Source organism: Orcinus orca, chromosome 18 (genome assembly GCF_937001465.1).
Source record: "Orcinus orca chromosome 18, mOrcOrc1.1, whole genome shotgun sequence".
In the NCBI taxonomy this organism is placed as follows: Eukaryota; Metazoa; Chordata; class Mammalia; order Artiodactyla; family Delphinidae; genus Orcinus; species Orcinus orca.
The window spans coordinates 1,460,535-1,482,255 of NC_064576.1; the positions used below are offsets into that span (position 1 = coordinate 1,460,535).

General features: G+C 50.2%; 1 long non-coding RNA gene across 1 annotated transcript; it reads left to right on the forward strand.

The window, feature by feature from the left end:
• The first annotated feature begins 7,977 nt into the window (after positions 1-7,977).
• On the forward strand, positions 7,978-19,168 carry LOC117202772 (uncharacterized). Its single transcript, XR_004485227.2, has 3 exons — positions 7,978-12,142; positions 16,997-17,298; positions 18,200-19,168. It is a non-coding gene; the product is annotated as an uncharacterized LOC117202772 (long non-coding RNA).
• Positions 19,169-21,721: the final 2,553 nt, after the last annotated feature.

A 21,721-nucleotide genomic window follows, 5' to 3' on the forward strand; every position in this document is an offset into this window, starting at 1 on the left:
GGGTAGCTGGCAGGTATATGAGCTGAGGTCCACTTGGAAGCCTCCAGCCGGGGCTCCATGACTCTATTCACCCTCTTTCAACGCAGGGCCTGCCTGAACAAATCTCAAGGTGACCGAGACAGGATCACTAACACAGGCGTGACTGATGACAAAATCAAGACTCAAAATCCTCACGACGGGTGGGAGCCTGGCCTGGACCTTGGAGAGCTGAGCACCTCGCAAGAGCTGATGTGCAATCCTCCTTCCCCACTCTGCACCCAGTGACGGCACGTCAGTGGCTGGAACTCGGCAGTGCATGGACCCGGGTGCATCGATACGGATGCACGCGTGTGGATACACGGACATGGGCGCCTGAACGTGGAGGCATGGACATGGCTGCATGAACGTGAATGCATAGACATGGATGCACAGAAACCATGGAAACGGGTGCACTATAGAGCAGGGCTCCCCCCACCCCACCAAGAGCCGGTTGCAAGGCATTCACCAATCACGCCGCCGACTAAAACCTTCTATAACCTTAACGCAAGTGAGCTGTTTTACCGGTTCTGGTTCTCATTTGAAATTCCTATAGGACGGCCTGCCCCACAACTGACTTTGGGATCTGATGTGTCTGGGCGCCTCGCCTTGTCCCTGTAGGTCTGCTGAAGTGACAACATGTCCGGCAGCTCTGGAGCAATGCCACCCATCCTGCTTCTTCCCTCCCCAAGCCAGCACTTGACACTTTGAACCCAAAGCTGCACCTCGTCCTTATTCCTCTCAAATGACTTCCTGTTGGTTCTCTAGAATGTTCCATCCCTTATCAGCTTTATGGCCTCGGGTAGTCACATAACCTTCCCAAGCCTCATCAGAATCATTACTTACAAATGTGAATAATAATATAATTTCAGATTATGGTTGGGAGGGTAAAATGACACACAAATATAAAAATGATTTGTGTTTAGTAGTTACCTGTGGTTTTTAGAGTTAACTAATCAATTTCCCCTAAAATACATTAGAGTATCACATAAAATTCAAAGGTGAGAGACAGCGTAAATAAAATACAGTTCAAGATTCTGACAAATGAAGTTTATCTGAAAAGCCATTAAAAATTTAGACCAAATGGGTTGATAAGTGTCTTAGCGCAGGCAGAAATGATAATTTATAGATAGCTGTAGAGAGAGTTTACCTGGTGGAGCCTGTTATAAAGTTTGCTAGCACCTTAAGCACAGGTATGGTAGGGTTTGGACTGGCCTTGACTCTCGGGGCCTGTGATGATGTAATGATGGTGGTGATGACGCCAGCTGACGTTTATTAAGCGTCTACTATGTAAACCATAGGTAGTAGACACTCTGATTCCTACTTGATACGCATTTTCTCGTTTAATCGTCATAACTTACTGTAATTGTTGTGCAGTAAGGAACTGGCCTGGTTTTGTCCCGGGTGCCTGGGAGGTGACACGAGTGTCTCTGTTACGCACATTGGCCCCTGGATGAGGATGATGTGACTCGGGGGGGGGGGGCTATGCCCACAAAGCTGACCGCGTGATGTCAGCCCGAACTCTGACCTCTCCGAGAGGAGGGTGGCTGAGACCCTCCAGACGGTTGAGTTCAATCGTGCCTATGTAGAGACCCAGTAAAAACTCTGGACAAGGGCTTCCCTGGCGGCGCAGTGGTTGGGAGTCCGCCTGCCGATGCAGGGGACACGGGTTTGTGCCCCGTCCAGGAGGTTCCCATATGCCGCAGAGCGGCTGGGCCTGTGCGCCATGGCCGCTGAGCCTGTGCTCCGCAACAGGAGAGGCCACAACAGTGAGAGGCCCGCATACCGCAAAAAACCCCACAAAACTCTGGACAAGACCACATCCACGTGCCAGGAGGGTGATGCCCCAATTCCACGGGAGACGGCCCTGGGGCCACCCACACCTCGCCAGGGCTCCTCTTCCTTTGGCCGGTCCTGATTCATGTCCTTGATAATGAAATGATAATGGTAGGAACAGCACTCCTGAGTTCTGTGAGTCACTGCACTGAAGAGGTCACGGGACGCCGCGATTTACAGCGAGTGGTCAGAAGTGCGGTGGCCTGAGGACCCCGGGCTCGGGGCTTGCGTCTGGAGCGCACTGCCGCCCACCAGCTGGAGCCCCAAGCTGATGAGAAAGCAGAGACCGGGGAGGCCAGACAGTGAGCACCAGACCCCCTTTGAGTGTGTGACACGGCTGACCCGAGTCCACACTGCGGGGACGCGTGTGTTCTGGGAAAGTGGCATTGCCTCCAGACCATACTGGGCGTGCAGACCAGGAAAAGGCTGAGACGGGAGCTCTCCACACGAGGACACAGCCCAGCGGTGGGAGAAGGTTCACACTTGCTTGGCGATCAAGGGTCTCTTTAGCTGAAGGTGCAGGGGCGCACAGGCCAAATTAGCTGAGGTTTCCCACCTCATCCCCAAATAATAAAAACAGACGGTCTCAGTGGACACAGGAACGTTCAAGAAAAAATATATATACAACAAGCTGGCACAGATGTCCCATTTGGTGTGCAGGAGAGCTTCGGGGGCGACCGCACATGCAGGTTTTCGATCTTTTCCCCCTTCTGCTCCTACAAGTGTGTTTCCTGAGCTGCCTGGTGGCCCCATATGGGTTTGCTCGTGCTGGGCTGAGTGAAAGGATTTGTTTATTTTTATTCTCACCCCATTGATATAGGCAGGTGCGTACATTGAGCTTTAACTCAAAAAGTGCCCACGGATGCGACTGACACGCTTTAACCCGGGGACTGAACAGAAATATTGCCACGGCTGATCTGCCCGCTCCTGAACCGCTTATTACAGCCCCAGAGAACCTGGTATTAAGCCGCTCTTTGAGTCGCATCCAGGCATAATGCGTGCCTCGGCTGAAAGGCTGGCACGGGAAGAAGATGCACACAGGGTGTAATCACAGCCATTACCGGAGCCGTCAGGGCAGCCAAACCTGCACTTTCCGCCGTCAGCTGCAAGCAGCTCGCTGAAAGGACCGATCAGACACCAGGCCTGGCCCTCGGAGCGCATCCAACGGCAGAGGGACCCGAGAGCTAGCCACTCCCGCAGGGGACGGGGCCGCTCAGCGTTGGTCCGAAAAGGTCGGCGTTTCAGGGGACGCCGAGGATGCGGTGTCGGAAAGCTGTCGCCACTCACTAGCCCCTCCCGGGCGAGCCCCTGCAGGAAGGGGACGTGGCCCCCAGCCCTCCCTCGGGAGCGTGACCCCCGAGTCTGGGGCCCCAGGGCCTCCAGTCACCGCCTGGTCCTTTCCGTGGGGCTGCAGCCCCAGCCCTGCTGTCCGGAACTCACCAAAAAGGCCCCAGGACGTTCACGCCTGGAGAGAAGAGGTGCCCTTCAGGTAACAGAGGTGGACCAGGCAGCTTTGGCTCCCCTGTCTTTATGGGAAAGCCCAGGCCCAGTGACTCCTGAGTCTGTGGATGGGACGTGGCCTGGATCAGACACTGTGCGGGCTGGACTTCACACTCACCCCAGAGGCACGGGGTGCAGCCCTGCGAGAGTGACTTGACCCTTTCAGAGCGATGCCCTAGACGGAGGTGACCTATCCCCTCCTGCTTGAAGGAGGACGTCTCTCTAGATGGCTGTTTGCCAGACAGTGTCCCACAGGCCGCTGTCCAGAGAAGCTGAAGATTTCTGAGCGCCGGGCTGACGTGGGGTCAGAACGGGTGCGTTTTTAAATAAGGCATCCGTGAGTGGTGGAAATAAAAAACAAGCCCTAATGGCAGCTCTGGATTTAACCAGTTAAGAAGGAAAACCCTATAATAACGATGGTGGCCACTTGGACAGATCAGTTAGCGTAGCAAGAGCAGCCTGGCCGTGGCGCAGCCCCTCACAGGTGATTAGCGGGGTGGAGGGGGCACGGGGGAGGGATGTTAATGGATTTTATTATGTTTGCAGTATTTGCTCACCTTGGCCCCAAACTGCATCTCACATATGCCATCTTCTCTCCTTTTTCATTCTTTTCCTTGCAGAATGGGACATGAGCTTTCGAATGCTTTTGTCTGCCTCTGTCAAAGGCCGTCAAAGCGGACACCTGCACTTGGATGTTAACCACAGGGTGTGTGGCGGGGTTTCCGGCGGGGCGGCAGCATGAAGCCGGTTGGTCGGTGTGGCTCAGCCTGCGTCCCGAGGTTCTCCCAGAGCCTTCAGTGATCCTCCTGTGCGCTTGAGGGTCCAGAGCTCTTGAATGACCCAGCGGATGGGATGAGGGGCCCTGGTCAGCCCCAGGGCAGTCAGCAATCTCGTGCCAGCCCTGTACCTCGTGATCAGTGGGGATTTGTCCAAAGATTCCCACGTGAAAGCCAGCTCTTTCCTGTCTGAAACTGTCCAGCTTTCAGTTTTAAATCCAGCAAATGCATCTATGGGAATTACCTTTTTATATGCCTGTCTGGCTTTGGGGATGTAATTTTTATATTATTTAAAATGTAGGCTTAGGAAGACGAATCCCGACATCCTAGAATTAGTTTCTGCCTTCAAGGCACTGGCGTCCCCAGGACTCCTGCGCCCACCTGGGTGTGCCTGCTGAGGTTCTGAGAGGTTCCGAGAAGTGAGGGCTTTGGCTGGTGTCACCCAGCTGGCAAGTTTCAGTGCCTCTGACCGCACCTTCCTGGAGGTTGGCTCTGGAGCCGGGACTCTGAGTCACTGTGGTTTATGGCTTTCAAGTCGGAGCATTGCCTTCTCTGCCAGAACGTGTGGGAGAAGCCATGTTAGGCTGTTTCTACCCAACATGAAACGACTTCTTCTTTCGTGAAGCCTAGGAGCCCTTGAAGAGAAGGCGCACCCCACGGGAACAGCCACTGGGCCCAGGCCGCCTTCCCCTTGGTCCTCCTAGCTCTCCCGGGCTGCTCTGTAAAGCCCTCAGCCCCGGCCCCCGTCCTTCCTCTTCCTTCCCTGTGCTCACCGTCTACTCTCCCCTGCCAGCCACGCACGCTGCTTCCTCCATCCCCACCGGGCCTCACCGGTCCGCTGCCGACCCTCTCCTTCTCCCCAGGGCTCTGGGGCGCTGGCCTCCTGGCTCCCCCGGGTGGGTGCCTCCTGGGTGGCCACTTCTCCCCCCACGCCCTGGCTGTCACAGCCCCTTCGCCCTCAGGGCTGAGTGCCCACCCCGGATCTCCCCCCTCCACAGACCCCGAGGCCGCCCGCCGTGCTCTTGGTGCAATTACCCACGTGGATGCCGCTACCCCGTGAGAGCGACGCCCTGTGCTGCGGGCCCCTGGGACGTCCACCTGCCCTCTGGACACCCACGTAGACGCCATGGAGCCATGCCGGCAGGTCCCAAGAGCCGGCTCTGACCCAGCTGGACCCCCCAGAGCTTTCCTACTCGCCTGCCTCTAACCTCCTACTTTCAGGGATCGCCGTGTCTTGTTACTTTTATCCGCCGAATTCCTCTTGCAGGCAGCTCCTTCTCTGCGTCTCCTCCCTCATCAGGACGCAGGGATCACTGCCCCCCCCCCCCCCCCCCCGCCAGGGCAGGGACCAGCCCCCGTGCCGTAGACTTGGTTACGGGAGTCGCAGGAGATGCTCAGCACGGGCACCAGTGCACACAGAGGCGGCTCAGACAACAACCAGCTCTCTGCCTGCAGCTGGGGGCGGGGCTGCGGGCACCCGGGGGCGGCACTACTGCCAGGTGGGCACGGTCACCGCTGGTGCTTCCCGTTGAGGAGACAGGCACAGAGAGGGGCAAGGGTCTGCCCTGAGTGCTAGGGAGTGCCCATCGGACCCCAGAACCCGGGCTCCACACCGCTCTGGACGTCAGGACGCCCGGGACGCAGGGTGCAGGTGTCGCCATGCGCTGGTCTCAGCATCCTCGTGGGCTCTGGGCATCCGACTTTAGCCGACTAAGGCCCACCTGGGCCCCCGGCGCCAGACGGGGACCTGCTTCCGCCCAAGCTGACTGTTCCCTAATCACGCTCCCCTTTCCCCCTCCAGATTCCAAATGCCGAAAGGGGTGGGTATGTGGGAGAAACAGAAATGAAGCAGGGAGGGTCCTGCCCCCCCATGAAGGGGCTGCTCTCTGGCTGTTCTGAGGACCCTGTGTAAACAAGTCCCTTCCCCAAGCCGTGCACGAGTCTGACCGCCGTGGCTAAAAATAATGACCCTCGTTAGCACATTCTAAGCTGTGGACGACCAGCTGAAGGCTGGGCTGGCGGCGGGGCCTGGGGCGCCTTCCTCCCCGCGGCTCCCGGGAGCTCAGGACCAGCTTTCTCCCAGGGGCACCGGCTGCCCTCCGCGGTGGGAACATGTTGCTATTCTAATTGCGCTGGTAATTAGAGCTCAGGACTTTGAACCTCCACCAAGGAGACAGCCCTCTGCAGGGAGTCAAATGATGCGAGGCTGGGCCTGAAGCTCTGCTGCTGGCTGGAGCCTGCCTGTCGCTCCTGTGAAGGTTCTTTAAAACCTATGTATAGATTTGTTTGTTTGCTTTGTCCCGCTTTGCCATAAACTCCTGGTGTCCCATCACTGCTCTGCTCCGTGTACCCTGAGCCTGGGGCGGAGAGCTCCTCTCCCTCAGGGACGGAGCTGGTGGCCCACGAGCTCTGACGCTGCTCTAGCCCCCTGACGCCTGGCCCCGAGGAATGAACGAGGCAAAGACACGGAGCGGGGTGCATGGGTGGGTTTGCCTCTTGAGGGCTCCGCTTCCCTGTGTGCATCTGAATACGGGTGAGTCTCAGATTTGGCAACAAATTCTCTCATATCAAAACTTTCAGAGAGAAAACGAGCCATGCGATCCGGCTGACTTACCAAGTGATTTCCACAAGATGAACCGCAGCTCTGACTACACGCCAGAGGAAACCCTCTCAAACCTTGCATGTGTCACAAGAATGAATCAGTCCGCATCCAGGGCCGAGTCTACATGGGTATTTCAGGCTGCGAACGAACTGGAAAGCTCTGGGCACAGAAATCCAATGTCCTGCCGTCACCGTTGAAACTTCCACTGACAGCATCCCACCAGCTCAGTGCTGTGTGGGCACCTTGGTGACAGAAATGACAGAGGCCTCGGCCCCCCAGTGGTGGCACATGTGCCCACACATGTTCCTTGAATACTGGGATGCCTGTGTCGACCACTGTGAGCCACGTACAACCTGGACTCAAGGGATGACTAAGGGGTCTTGTCCCCTGTCTTAAAGTCCTTATTCCACTGAGAAAATAATAACTCATATTGAAGATTATGACATTATGTCCATTTTCTGTACGATCTAAGCTATTTAAGGTTCTTTGGGCAAACCTTTTAAAAGAAACAAAAGCTTCCAAAAATGCTTCTGGACTGAAGGAATGAACAAACCTACAGTTGGAAAAATTAACCTGAAAATAAGAACTGCACCTAGCTAAACACAGGTGAGAGACTGAACCCTGACTAGAACAGTGAGAACACTCAGCCTGGCCCCTCAGCAAAGACATGGAGACGCACGGATTCCAGGCATCTAAGGAAACTTTTGTCTAATGGTGAGCTGACCACTGAGCGAACTGAGCAAAGACCTCAGTGGTCACACATGACATAAAACGTGGACTTGACAGAATTAGTTCAGGGAATTTACTAAACAAACGGCAACATCAACAAACGCTGAGGGGAGAGAATCTGATTCCCAGAGTTGACGTGTTGTATTACATAAAATGTCCAGTTTTCAACAAAAAATTATGAGACGTGCAGAAAAACTAGAAAGTATGGTTAATAAACAGGGGGAAAAGTAATCAATAGAAGCTGTCCCTGAGGAAGCCCAGACACTGGACTTTCCAAGGCTTTAGACCAGCTATTTAAAATATGTTCAGGGCTTCCCTGGTGGCGCAGTGGTTGAGAGTCCGCCTGCCGATGCAGGGGACACGGGTTCGTGCCCCGGTCCGGGAAGATCCCACATGCTGCAGAGCGGCTGGGCCCGTGAGCCATGGCCGCTGAGCCTGCACGTCCGGAGCCTGTGCTCCACAACGGGAGAGGCCACAACACTGAGAGGCCCGTGTACCGCAAAAAACAACAGCAAAAAAATGTTCAGTGGACTAAAGAGAAGTATGAGGACAGTGTCTCACCCAATAGAAAATATCATAGAGGGAGAAATTACTAAAAAAAAAAAAAAAGAACCAAATAGAAATTCTGGAGTTGAAAACTACAATAATTAAAATTTAAAAATTCATTAGAAATGCTTAACAGTAGATTTGAGCAGGGAAAACAGCCAATGAACTCAAAGATGTATCAATTGAGATTATGCATTCTGAGAAACAGAGCAGAGAGAATGAAGAAAAATAAAGACAGCCTCAAAAACCTCACAGAGGCCACTAACATGTACATAACGCAAGTCTCAGAACGAGGGAAGAAATGGAAAGGGGCAGAGAGAACATGTGAAGAAATAATGGCAGAAACCTTCCCAAACAGAATGAAGACATTAATCTATACATCCAAGGAGCTCATCAAATTCCAAGTAAGATAAACTCAAAGAGATTCACACACCGATACACACCCTGCAGAAAGACAGAGAACCGTGACAGCAGGAAGGTAGCAGTGACTCATCACACAGAAGGACTCTGCCTAAGGTAACAGCTGGTTTCTCATCAGAAACCATGGAGACAGAAGGCAGTGGGAGGACATTTCCAAACTGCTGATAGAAAAACCCTGGTCAACCAAGAATTCTATATACCACAAAACTATCCTTTAAAATGAAGGAGAGATAAACAAACACCAAGAGAGTTTGTTGCTAGCAGACCGGCCCTACAAGAAATACTAGAGTTCTTTGGACTAAAATGCAAGGATTTTAGATGCAACTCAAATACACACAACGGCATAAAAACACCAGTAAAGGTAGCTACATAGATAAATATAAAAGACTATAAGAGCATGTTTTTAACTCTTTTTTTCCTATCTGGTTTAAAAGAAAATAGCATAAACAATTATAAATCTGTGGTGATGGAAGATGTAAATCCTACCTCATCAGGAATTACATAAAATATGAATGGATTAAACACTCTAGTCAAAAGGCAGAGATCAGCAGAATAGACAAAAATAACATGATCCAACTCTGTGCTGTTTGCAAGAGATATACTTTATATCCAAAGACACAAGTAAGCTGAAACTAAAAGGACAGAAAAAGGTACACCATGGAAACAGTAACCAAAAAAGCAGTGGAGTGGTTACACTACTATCAGACAAAATAGGGTGTAAGATAAAGTTGTTACTAGATGCAAAGTAGGATACTTTATAATGATAGAAGTGTCAATCTATCAAGAAGATATAAATAATATGCACCAAAAACAAGAGAATAAATTAAAGGAAGCAGTAGCTGATAGAACTGAAGAGAAAAAAGTTAACAATAATAGTCAGAGATTACAACTCCCCACTTTCAATAATGGATAGAACAACTGGACAAAAGATTGATAAAGAAATAATAGACCTGAACAATACTATAAGCCAACCAGACTTACCCAACATCTATGGAACACTGCACCCAACAATGGCCGGACAGACATTCTTCTCAAGTGAACATGGAACATTCTCCAGTACATACAATATGTTTGGCCATAGATTTCAATAAAGTCTCAATACATTTAAAAGGATTAAAATCATAAAGAGTATGTTTTCTGATCACAACGGAATGAAACTAGACATCAGTATCAGAAGGAAATCTGGGGATTCACAAACATGTGGAAACTAATCGACACTCACCTAAATAATCAACCAAAGAAGAAATCATAAGGGAAATTAGGAAATACTTTGAGAAGAATGAAAACAAAAACACAACATACTAAAACTTATGGGATATTCCTGAGGAACCGTTTTCCAGAGTGGCTGCAATACTTTCCATTCTCACCAGTGAAATATTAAGTTTCCAGTTTCCCCACATCTTCGTCAACACTTGTTATTACCTGGCTTTTTTTTTATACCCACCTAGAGGATGGGAGTGGTATTTCATTGTGGATTTGATTTGCATTTCTCTGATGACTAATGATGTTGAGTATGTCTCCAGGTGCTTATTGGTCATTTGTATGTCTTCTTTGGAGAAATTCTATTCAGATCCTTTGCTCATTCTTTAATTAGGTTATTTGTCTTTTTATTGTTGCGTTACAAGAGCACTTTACATATTTGGTCACTAGACCCTTATCAGATATATAATTTGAAAATCTTTTCTTCCATTCTGTAGGTTATCTTTTCACTTTCTTGGCATTGTCCTTTGAACCACAAAAGTTTCTTTATTAGAATCTCTCCGACGATATCAAGGTTGGTGGGGATGCAGAGCAACTGGAACTCTCATACGTTGCTGGTGGGAATGTAAGATGGTTCAGCCCAGTTGGAAAATGGCTCAGCAGGTTCTAATTACCTTAAACGCCCACTCACCATGTGACCCAGCAGGCCCACTCCTGGGTATTTATCCAAGTGAAATGAAAACATACATTTTACATAAGGACCTATACACTAATGTTTACAGTAGCTCTACTCATAATTGCCAAATAGTAGAAACCACCCAGATGGTCTCCATCTGGGGAACGGGTAACAAAGTGTGATTTCACATACAAGGGAGCCCTAAAGAGCACAAATGGACCAGACAACGTGAATGGATCTCAAGAGCTTCGAGGGGATGAAAGCAGTCAGTCTCAAAAGGTTGCATGTTGTACTATTCCCTTCACTCAGAAAAAGGGAAAGCGATGGGGATGGAGGATAGATCAATACCTGCCAGGGAGGAAGGGTGAGGTGAGGTTGTGACCTCAAAGCTGTAGCTCAAGACAATTTTGAGGGTGATGAAGCCTTTCTGTATCTTGATTGTGGCTGTGACTCCAAGGGCTCCAGACATTGGTCAAGACGCACATATCTTTATGCCCAGAAGAGTGAGTTTTACCAAATGTACGTTAAAAATAAATTTTTTAAAAAACTAAGGAAGAGAAAATATTCGGAGATGAACAGTGACCTAGCGATCAACAAATTGTTCAAACACTTAATTATTTTTCTTAGGCTATCTCACTCATTAAGATGTTATCTCTTCGATGGCAGTAATCAGCTGTTATTAATCTGCGAGGGCCTGAATCTAATGTACTGGCTGCCCCAAGCAGGTACCAGTGTGCTGAATGAACTTTATTGTTCTTCTTGATTAGTTTTGACCCCCACGGTTTCTTAATGGCTGCAGTGATTATATTTGATCTCATGATGAACCTATACATGTAAGGAAGTTGGTGCGCATTTTTAACTGGAGATAATAGTGTCGATGTGGTTTGTACTTATTCTATTGTGTCGTCAGAGTCTCTTTCCATTGATTCATGTTGTTGTTGTTATTATTACATACAATATCATGAGGTTACTTTTCTAGATGTGATGCTATCTTTATGGAATCTGTTATGATTTGGACTATACTACTTTTCATTGCTGTCTGAGTTATACGGTGTCTGTAAGCTCTCATGGTCCCTTTGTTTTGCCAGCACTAAGTAGATCCTGCATGAGAACCATTTTCATGTTGCCATTGCAATAAGCTGCCTTTCACAGACGTAGGAACTGCTGTGCTTGGAGACACTTTATAGATATTAGCATGAACATGTAACAGCATGTATCTTCGCCAACGTCAGTGATCATAGGACACACTTTATAGATATTAGCCTGAACATGTAACAGCATGTATCTTCGCCAACATCAGTGATCATAGGAGACACTTTATAGATACTAGCATGAACATGTAACAGCATGTCTCTTCACCAACGTCAGTGATCATAGCACACTGGCTGTCTCTCATTGGCTGAAGCATTTTGTTCCCCAATCTCCAACTCTCTGGACAGAAGAACTTATGTAGGGCTGCCTCTGAGTGCCAGGTGGTAGCAGGGCAGCATCACCTGTCTCCGGGCGTCAGTGAGAGTCTCACGATGGGGAACCGGTGCTGCTGGATCATCTCTGCGACGGCTGAACATCCGTGTTCCCCTAAAATGTGTAGAGTGCAGCTCTAAACTCCAGACGGTATCTGGAGGCTTTGAGAGGTGATCAGGTTTAGATGAGGTCGTGAGAGTGATGCCCCCATGACGAGATTTGTGCCCTTAGAAGAGAAAGAAGATCTCTCTCTGCACACACTGGAGAGAAGGCTGTGAGGGACACAGCGAGAAGGTGGTGTCTGCAAGCCCGGAAGAGGTTCTCACCAGGAACTGAATGTACTGGCCCCTTGATCTTGGACTCCCAGCCTCCAGAACTGTGAGCAGCAAAGGTTGTTTAAGCCACGTGGTCTACGGTGTTTTGTTACATCAGCCCGAACAGACCAAGTGAATAGTATAGAGTACGTGGGGGTGAGGTGGGAGTCTGTGTTTGCTCTGCTGCCAGAAACCCGTGTTTTCGCAGGTGAGCCCACCTGGGCTCTTGCAGGGGGTGGGGGGCGTGGAGCGCCCCCGTGGACGCAGGCAGGCGGAAGGCAGAGGGGCGTCTGCAGTCGTTGTGAGGCTAACATGCCTGTGACGGGGCAGAGCTGAGCACAAATGTGACCCTGAGGCTGCCGTCCCGGGAGGGCTGATGGCTGGGTGGCTTCAGCGGCAGGGAGCTGCCCAGATGCTCAGCTCTGAGCTCCAGAGTAATCCGCAAACGTCCCAGGTAAACGCCGACATCCTCCCCCAGGTCGCTCTGCAGTTCCCTTTGTCCTGCTGCACAAGGGGCCGCATCCCTGGGAGCTCGGGGCTTGGGCCTGGGCCTCGGGTCCCCGCCCTGCTCTGGTGGGGGCTCCACCCCCTACATACATCAGTCACAGAGTGATGTGGCCCAGGCCAGGGTGATGGGCCAATTATAGAGACCAAATCCTGATCCAGGGCAGTCTTGTTTAGCCTTTGAAATGTTAGAAAACGTATTTTTCTGAATTTGAATCCATCGCAAGCCCCGTCACTCCCTAGGACCTTGAGTTGGCCCTCCTTCACCCTGACTGCATTTCAGTCTAAGACGCCTTTAGACTGTAGGACACAATAGATTATGTACCTTTATGAACAGAAAAATAGATTACGACACACTATGGATCATAGAGTGTGTCTGGTTTTCATGTGGACTCAGATGTAAAAAAAAAAAGAAAAAGCGTCTTAGAAGTAATGAGATGCAGGCTTGGCTGGCTGAGCCCCGGTCATCCTTTTGGTTTGTGATCCCCGCTCGGGGGCTGCAGATGTTGGGACCCTGCCTCCAGGCAGAGACTGCCTGCAGTTCCCCAGACGGCATCACCTGGCCCGCACAGTACCGTGTTCATGGGTGGCAAAGAAGAGACATCTTTTAGGAAGTGGAAGCCATGTCCGATTCTCCTGAATTTCAAGGAAAGAATACTTCATGGAACTGCTAGTGTGTCTTGAATTTTAAGTTGTGGGAATTTCACCCTCTGAAAGACCAGGGATGCTCCACAGGGCAGAGGCGTGTGTGGGGGACTGACCAGAAGCACCTGGGGCCCTTTGCAAATGACAGAGTCACCCGCTGCAAGCGACACCGATGTGCGTCCTCAACTGGACCCAAAGCTGCTGCCCTCAGGTCAGTTCTGACATGTCCCAAGAGATCAGACATGGCAGGCAAGCGGACCAAGCACCCCCGCAGGGCTTTAGTTGTTTCATTTTAAAAATGATGATCTCCCTGCTAAATCCACGGCCGCTTGTTCTGTGATCTTCTCACCGGGCTGGCACGTGGCCCCGGCCGTCCCTTCCCTCTCCATTTCCAGGCCCCAGAGCTATGGCCCTAACACTTCCAACCATGTCTACGGTTGCGGTTCCTACGTTTTACTGTGAAACCTTGACTCTCTTCCGTAAGCCAGCCTGGATGGGCTGCTGCCTCTGGGTACGGTGAGCGCTGCCTGCCCAGCTGCCGTCTTGTCCCCCAGGGGCTGCTCTTCCGCTCCCAGGACAGGTGATGCCCTTGTCCCTCATGCAATCAACCAAATTAGAGAACTGAGCCATCCTTGATCCTTCCCTGTCCTTAATCCCACATGTTCAACTATGACCAACTATGCTGCGAATGTGGGCCCCAAAGAGCCTTCTAATCCAGAGATGGGCCCACGAACTCCCTGAAACTGTAGGTCCTCTCATTGTATGCTACGATGTTGCAGGTTTTAGGAAGTATGTGGTTGTGTGTGTGTGTGTGCACGCACACACAATTTTTTTTTTCTGGTGAGAGGATGTTTTAGTGCAGTTTTTGGTAGATTAGACAGACTACCAAAGGATCCATAACCATGCTTAAGCATTTGGACCACGTATCATTGAGCCAGCCTTGCTTATACAGAAGGAGTTATCATTTACGACCAATGATCATTTTCTCTGATTTTTGCAGACACTCTTCTCTTGGCTGGAAACCCTTTTTCAATGCTCACCCATCTTTTCTGGGCCTTCCCTCAATGGCTGTTGTCCTGTGTCCTTTGGGCCCCTCCCCCTGACCCCTCGCAGACATAGCTGTCGCCTTCTCAGGGTAGGAACACCAGACACTGTCCATCGGGAAAGGTCATACATGCAGGTAGAGGAGGGAAGCTGTAGCATTTCTACAGCTGCAAAAAAAAACCCAAAAGTAAGCCTGCTGATGAGGCTGGAAAATAAATGCCTAATCCGTGTAAAGTTGCCAAAAAAAGAGAAAAGCAAATTGCGCCAAAGAGAAAAGAGCAGGAATGTGATGAAAACTGAGGTTTGAAGGTGACAATTCTGTGCCACTCTCCGGTGGCGTCCGCTGAGGCTCTCAGAGGAGACTCTGCCTTTGTGGGAGCTTTGGCTGGTCTTTGACCCGCGGGCTCCGATTCTGTCTGGCCCGGAGTGAGTGACAGGGTACACGCATCAGAAGTCATCAAAAGATGTGTCTCCCAGGGCCCTGGGGCTCCAGCCTCGTCGGGCTCAGGAGAAGGTGGGAGGCACGGTTGCTGGTGGTGACTCTTCGCCTCCCCTTTGTCCTCACCCTCTGCACGGGACTTTGTCTTCCCCCCGGAAGTGGGGTGAACTTCCCTGCCCTGTACTGAGGGCTCCATCACTTACTTGCTTTGGCCAGAGGCTGAGGGCAGATGAGAGGCAAGCGGGACTTGAAGTGAGCCTGGGTGATAAATCTGCTGCTTCTCTACCGTTGCCAAGGAGAGCACGCCCTGAGCAGCCTGAGGGCCACGAGGACAGACAGGGCCCAACCTGCGGTGATAAGCCTGGCCCCGTGGAACCCAGACAGGGTCAGCCAGTCCCCGCCCAGCCTGCATACACATGAGTGGGGCTGGCGAGGCTGCAAACTCAGACAGGACTCGATACTGCCGTCTGGAGGTGGAATTCCTCTTCTCTAGGAAAACTCAGTCTTTGCTCTGATAGCCTTCAGCTGATGGGACGAGGACCACCAAGTTATCGAGGGTAATCTCCTTTATTTAAAGTTGGCCGATTGTAGATGTTAGCTGTATCTACAAAATGCCTTCACGGTAGCACCCAGATTTGTGTTTGATTGAACAACTCGGTACCAGGGCCTGCCTAATCATCATGGTGAGTGTAAAGGATTGTTGCTTTAAGCCACTGAGGTTGGGGTGGTTTGTTACTCAGCATTGTAGGACCAACAGCTGATTGATACATAAGATAAAAGCAAATTGGGACTGAAGGCTGTAGAACTGTGTCACTGCCACACGACACACGAGTGTTAGGATGTGATGTTTGGCTGGTGCATTTTGGGAACCTGATCTGCTCTCAGCACGCAGAGCCAGATAAAGTAAGTGCCACACTATGAAGCGGAACAGATAGCAGGGATCAGTCACTCACAGCAATGATGACAAACAGCCCTTCGTTACAATTATCTAGTTAAAACACCATTAACAATTAATGACATACATCACAGAACTTATTGAATCCATTAAAGACTAATTTACTGGCTATAAAAATATGGCATTAAGAATTTATGGATCATTACCTTTTATCCTGGAATGAAATACTGCTGACGGAAACCTTAGAAACTGTTGAAAACAATTACTCATTAAAGCCACATGAAATTAAATGATACGGCTTAGCAAAAAAGAAAGAAAAGAACCCAAGCAAAGTTTGAAAATGTTTTTTTGAGAAGAAGCACTCACTTTGCATGACACTGAATGGATAAAGATTATATTTTCAAACAAGATTAAGATCTACAATTAAAAAATTCAAACGAAGTAATTTTAATGTGCAATAAAATCTTTTTGGAAAAATGTATTAGATCATGACTGATAAAAATTCTGATCATGATTAATCACCGCCAGGTATTTTGGAACACTATTAAGGAGAGTGTAACAATGATAAAATTAATTAATTCCTCTAAAGGGTTTTAAAATATAATATGATGTAACCGCTGTTGCAGCTTTAAAAATGATTATTTCTTTTCCGCCCTGCAACCAAAATTTGTCAGTCAGAAATCAACCTAATTTCACTGCAATTTCCAATTTATGACTCTGTAATGAGACCGGCTTAATAGTGATGAGCCCCTTGTTTTCTAAGAGACCATATGCACGTCTGCAAATTTCCCAGCCTGGGGCATAGGGCACGTGCCCGCTTCCTGCTCACGCGCGGCCCTTGGGCCTGGCCAGAGGGACACGAACCCCACAGATCGCCCGTGTTCAGATTCTGCTTCTGGCAAGTGGTCAGGCAAAACCAGCCCAAACTCTTTCTCAGAATAGTATTGAGCTGAGAGTCGATTTTTATATCAAAGACACAGAATCGTAAAGCTTAAGAGTTAGAAGAGATCAAGTCCAAACCTCTTGATTCATAAAGAAACTGAGTCTCAGATAAGGGAAGTGAGTGGCCCAGGGTCTCACAGCCTTCGATGGCAGAAGCAGAATGAAATCCAGGTCTGGTAAGTCCTTGTCCAGGGTTTCCATTAGAAGCACCGTTTCCTGGTTCCCACGTGAAGGAGCTGCTCCTTTTGCTTCGGCGGAGTTGACCTGAGCGCCCAGCGAGGCCACACCTCCGGGCTCCTCCAGACAGTGCTAAGAGAGCTTCCAGATATTCCTCAAAGAGGAAACGCTGGCCACACCGATCCCAGTCCCTCTCCTCAGGGCCTTTGGGTACCACGTACTTACAGTGCTGAGTACTGCTTTATAGCTACTTAATTTTTTTTTTTTTAAAGCCTTCTTACTGGCAAGTGACTGAAACAGTTTACCGGGCGCAGAAGTGGCAGAAAGACTCCCCACTGAGCACACACGATCTTCACCTGCACATCTGCCAGACTGAGGAGGCCTCTCCAGGCTGACTTGAGTCCTCTCCAGGAGGCAGGAGGCTGCCAGGGTTCCAGAGAGCCGCCTTCTTCAGGGCATCCAGACAAGTCGCTTCCAGACCCTCTTACAACGTGGAAGATTGCCATTTTGTCTGCGCCTCCTGGCATCCAAGGAAACCTGCAAGACTGCTGTCGTCAGCGGGACAATTCCGAAGGTAGTCATAAAATTACGAAGCACCGGCTTTGGTTCCTTACAGATTGGCTTTACGATATCATGGAGTCTGGGGTTGGTAGATGCAACCTACTACATTTAGAATGGATAAACAACAAGGTCCTAATGCAGAGCACAGGGAACTATAGCCAATCTCCTGGGATAAACCATAACGGAAAAGAATATAAAAAAAGAATGTATACGTAACTGAGCCACTTTGCTGTACAGCAGAGATTAACACAGCACTGCAAATCAACTGTTCTTCAATTTAAAAAATTAAAATGCTTTCAGATGTTAGGCACTAAGGAAAAAACCAATGTCCAGATTCTGGTTCTGGTGAGTGGTCAGGCAAAACCAGCCCAAACTCTTTGTCAGAACAGTATTGAGCTGACAGTCAATTTTTATCTCAAAGAAACAATCGTAGGTTGTGTCGTGTCACCTCGTAGGTTGTGCGGCGGGGCTCTGACTGTTTCTTTCCCTCTTGTGTTTTCTACAGAAACAGAGTGCGGGGAAGGCTGCATACAATCTATAACCCTTAATGACTCTGCACGAACTTGACAACAAAGAAGTACATTTTCTTCTAGGGATGGAACCATTTGTTTTCACTTGGCTTTAATTTTTTCTAGACCTAACTGTGATTATTAATATATATTCTTGCCTTGAAGGTTTCATTCTAGTTGCTGAACTAGATAAGTGCCAAATCATAAAAACAACCCAGTAAATAAAAAGCTGACAAATTCATAGCTGTCCTGAGAAGAATTATTGGGGCGCCCATATTATATATTACAATATGCGCCCAAACTAATTTATACCCAGAGGACTATTAACTGCACTTTCTGTGAAACATTCTGATTCTGTGTCTTAAAAATGTCGTCTAGTAACACGTGTTGTTGTCGAATCCCCAGGGCACCTTTCAAATGAGTTCATATCTGAGGACTGGTGGACATGATGAGCTCGTGGGCGACGCTAGGAAACGAGCTGCAGCAGCTCTTCTCCGTGTCTCAAGGACGGCTCAGCGGACACGGTGGATTTAAGGCATATGGACATGGCGGAAGCAAACCTTCATCCTCAAACCGAGAGGCAGGCAGAGTTACACTAGCTTGACCGTAGACCGTATTAAATCCAACGAAGTGTGTTACCACAGCTCGGGTGACTGGATTCTTTATCTTTCCAATGTTTTTCCTCAAGGAAAAGCGTGACAGCAGATCTGGACATTTGTGACGGGCATATCCCCCGATTTTCCATTTCCTGACGCTCACACACCTCTGCATTCCCAAGAGCAAGCGGTAAATTGGGTATGGCCCAAACTGAGATCACTCATTCGAGCTCCCGCTGTGTGGGCACGGGACCAAAGTCGCTTACGAAAGTGCCGTCTGGTAGAAAGCCCCCACTTTCCTGGAGCCGCCTCTTCACCTTCATCGCCAGCGCTAGCGGGTGGCATCCTTCCTGGGACGGCGTTAGTCAGCGATGCTCCCGGAGATGGGGGTGGAGGGGCCTCACCCCCATGCTTTCTTTTGGGCCTTATAATGCTTGAGATTCAAACTAGCGCCTGAATAATAGCAAAACCGGATCTCTGCAGCCTTGCCCGTTATCCAGAACTGTTGTGCTCGCCTCTAAGAAGGACCCTCAAAGCACAAACTTGCCCACGTGGAGTTTGCTCAGTTCGTCCCTGGAGTCCCCAGGATTAAGTGAGCCCTGAGCGAATCTCTACTACTCGGGGTATCGAGCCTGCCTGCCCTTCCTCTAGACAGTGTCTTGCGTTCTCTCCTCTTATTTTACACGTTGTCTAAGACACTGAGTTACTCAGTGTCTCAGAAACAGAAGCACCCTTGGGAGCCTTCCTTCCTGCATCAGCTCCTGGTCCCCAGTGAATCCCAAACGGGCACATACGTTTTCACCAATGAGGAAAAACATCGCAAGAACAAAAGGAGGCAAAATGTCCAAGCATCACTGCAGCAGGCAGGATGCATTGTGAAGGGAACATGGTGGCTTTAGAGAAAACCCATCTATCTTAAGAACTTCTTCTTCTTTTCTTAACACTGTCCCATTGTCCCTAATTCCAGCAGAGTTTAATCACCTTTGATGCGTTTGCCCAGAAAGATATTTACAGGCATTCATCTCTGTCGTTAGCCTTGATAATTAGTCTTTGTACAATTCAGGGAAATCCTATCTAGCTCTTTAAATCTCTACTCATAAACCATAAATCAAACTGTCCCACCCCCCCCTTAATCACTGCTTTCCCTTTCTCTTACAACTCCTCCCACATTCCCCGGCATCTTTCTGACTCTCACAATTTCCTCAAGAATTTACAAAGACCTGGACCTGAAGCCTCCAAGGCTGGGCTTCCAAGGGGCCGTGATGGGAAACCTGGCTCTATCCCTTCACGTAAGGCGGCCAATCTCCCAGTGCCAGCATGGAGCCGCTTCAGCCATTTGTGTGAGTGCGCGTTGTTTGTTTTCAGTAGCTCAGATACTCCTGTCCACTCTCTCCAAAACTAAATTACATTTAAAGGTCACATCATGACTCGAGATTCGCTTGGAGATTGTGGGATCTGCATGATGGGAGCTGGGTGGCCTTGAGCGCCCTCCCCTCTCTCCGGGCTCCCAGTTATGTCTCTTCTTTGGCTCCGTTACCTTTGGACCCTCGTGGAGCCATTGCACCCATCTTTTGTTCTCCTGCGTCTGGGTCCTCTGCAGACTTCTGTCTTTTTGTTATGGGGATGACGTACAACCCATCAGAGAAGCTCCTTTTCCATTAGGATGGAATATAGCCCCACTCTGCTTGACTGGATTTGAGGGGTACTCTCCGTCTAAAAAGATTTTCAGGATATTTTAACGCTTTCACTGAATTGGGAACCGTCTGGACTCCCTTCAAGCTTTGGGAAGACATCACCTCGTTAGCTACATTGAAAAATGGAGAGACTGAATATCCAGTCACGGCCAGACCATAAACAAAGGTAGAACTCTGACCCACAGCCTGCGGCAAGCTGCCCGGGAACCGACCCTCTTGCGGACAGCAGCCGGCCCAGGAGGCAGCCGCTGTAAGCCAGCCTTGACCACTATCTCTGGTAACCATCCAGGGAGCCAGACAACACCCCGCATGGCAACAGCGCCAAGTGGCCAGGGCTTCATCAGTAACTGGCAGCTTCCCTAGCTTCCGGTCCTGCTTCCAACTCCAGACCCACCAGAGAAAGTCAGGTGTGCTCCCCTCACCCATCACACGGGACGCCGGCTCCCCTGGTCACCCGGGACAACAGCCTCCCTCAGGGCACCCGGAGCCCTCCCTTTTCCACCGTGATTCCTCCCTCTCTGCCTGCCCTCAGTCTCCGCCACACACAGGTGATGGCGGCCCGCTCCCTGCCCCAGTGAGCTCCGAATAAACACCTGACTTGCTTTCATTTGGGTGGTGTCTCTGCTTATTCCCATGAAGCCACCTTTCCGCTTGGGCCGCTCCTACAGGCCACCGCTTGCGAGGCGGCAGGGTGGGTGCTGGATGTCGGAGTCCCTGTAACTCTAGGTGAGCAGCTCCGGACAGAAGGGGTTATACAGCTCATACCTGCCCCGCCTCAGTCACGTTCCTGTGCAGAAAGGGATTTATGCCCACTTAAGCGCACAGAAGACAGAGCTACCAGGGCCCAGGCGAGAACCATTTCACTTGAACCGAACGACTGCAGTCATTCCACAAAGTACACAGACCTCCCCCCAACTTCTTTGCAGCTGATGAAACTTTTTAGGGATGTGGAGGCCGAACGACAACCCCAAGTCCGTGATTTTTTTTTTTTTGCGGTACGCGGGCCTCTCACTGTTGTGGCCTCTCCTGTTGCGGAGCACAGGCTCCGGACGCACAGGCTCAGCGGCCATGGCTCACGGGCCCAGCCGCTCCGCGGCATGTGGGATCCTCCCGGACCGGGGCACGAACCCGCGTCCCCTGCATCGGCAGGCGGACTCTCAACCACTGCACCACCAGGGAAGCCCCCAAGCCCGTGATTCTGACCAACGTGACTCCTCACCCTGCATGACAAGGACACTCCGGACCGCGACACTTTAGGCTCACAACCAGGGCGCAGACAACTGACACTTCAGATTTCCTGGGGAAACAGCAGTTAGACACGCAGATTCAAACCTGCAGCGTCTGGCCGTCTTTCGCACGAGCGGAACCCCCGGCACGCAGCCCTCACGTCGACTGGCCGTTCTTACTCTGCATGTATGGTGATAGCTCGGCTGTGGAACCTTCCGCCGCAGTCAGAAGGGTCGCAATTTCAGGGCTGCGCGAAGCTCTAGAGATTGTGGAATCCAACCCGCTCGCTTCAGACGGAAAGCTGACGGACATCCCGAGCAAACACAGCTGCTTGGTGGCGGGTCTGTGATCAGAACCCCACCCGTGGCCCTTTCCACACCATGACAGCTGCCCATGAGTTCATTCAAAGT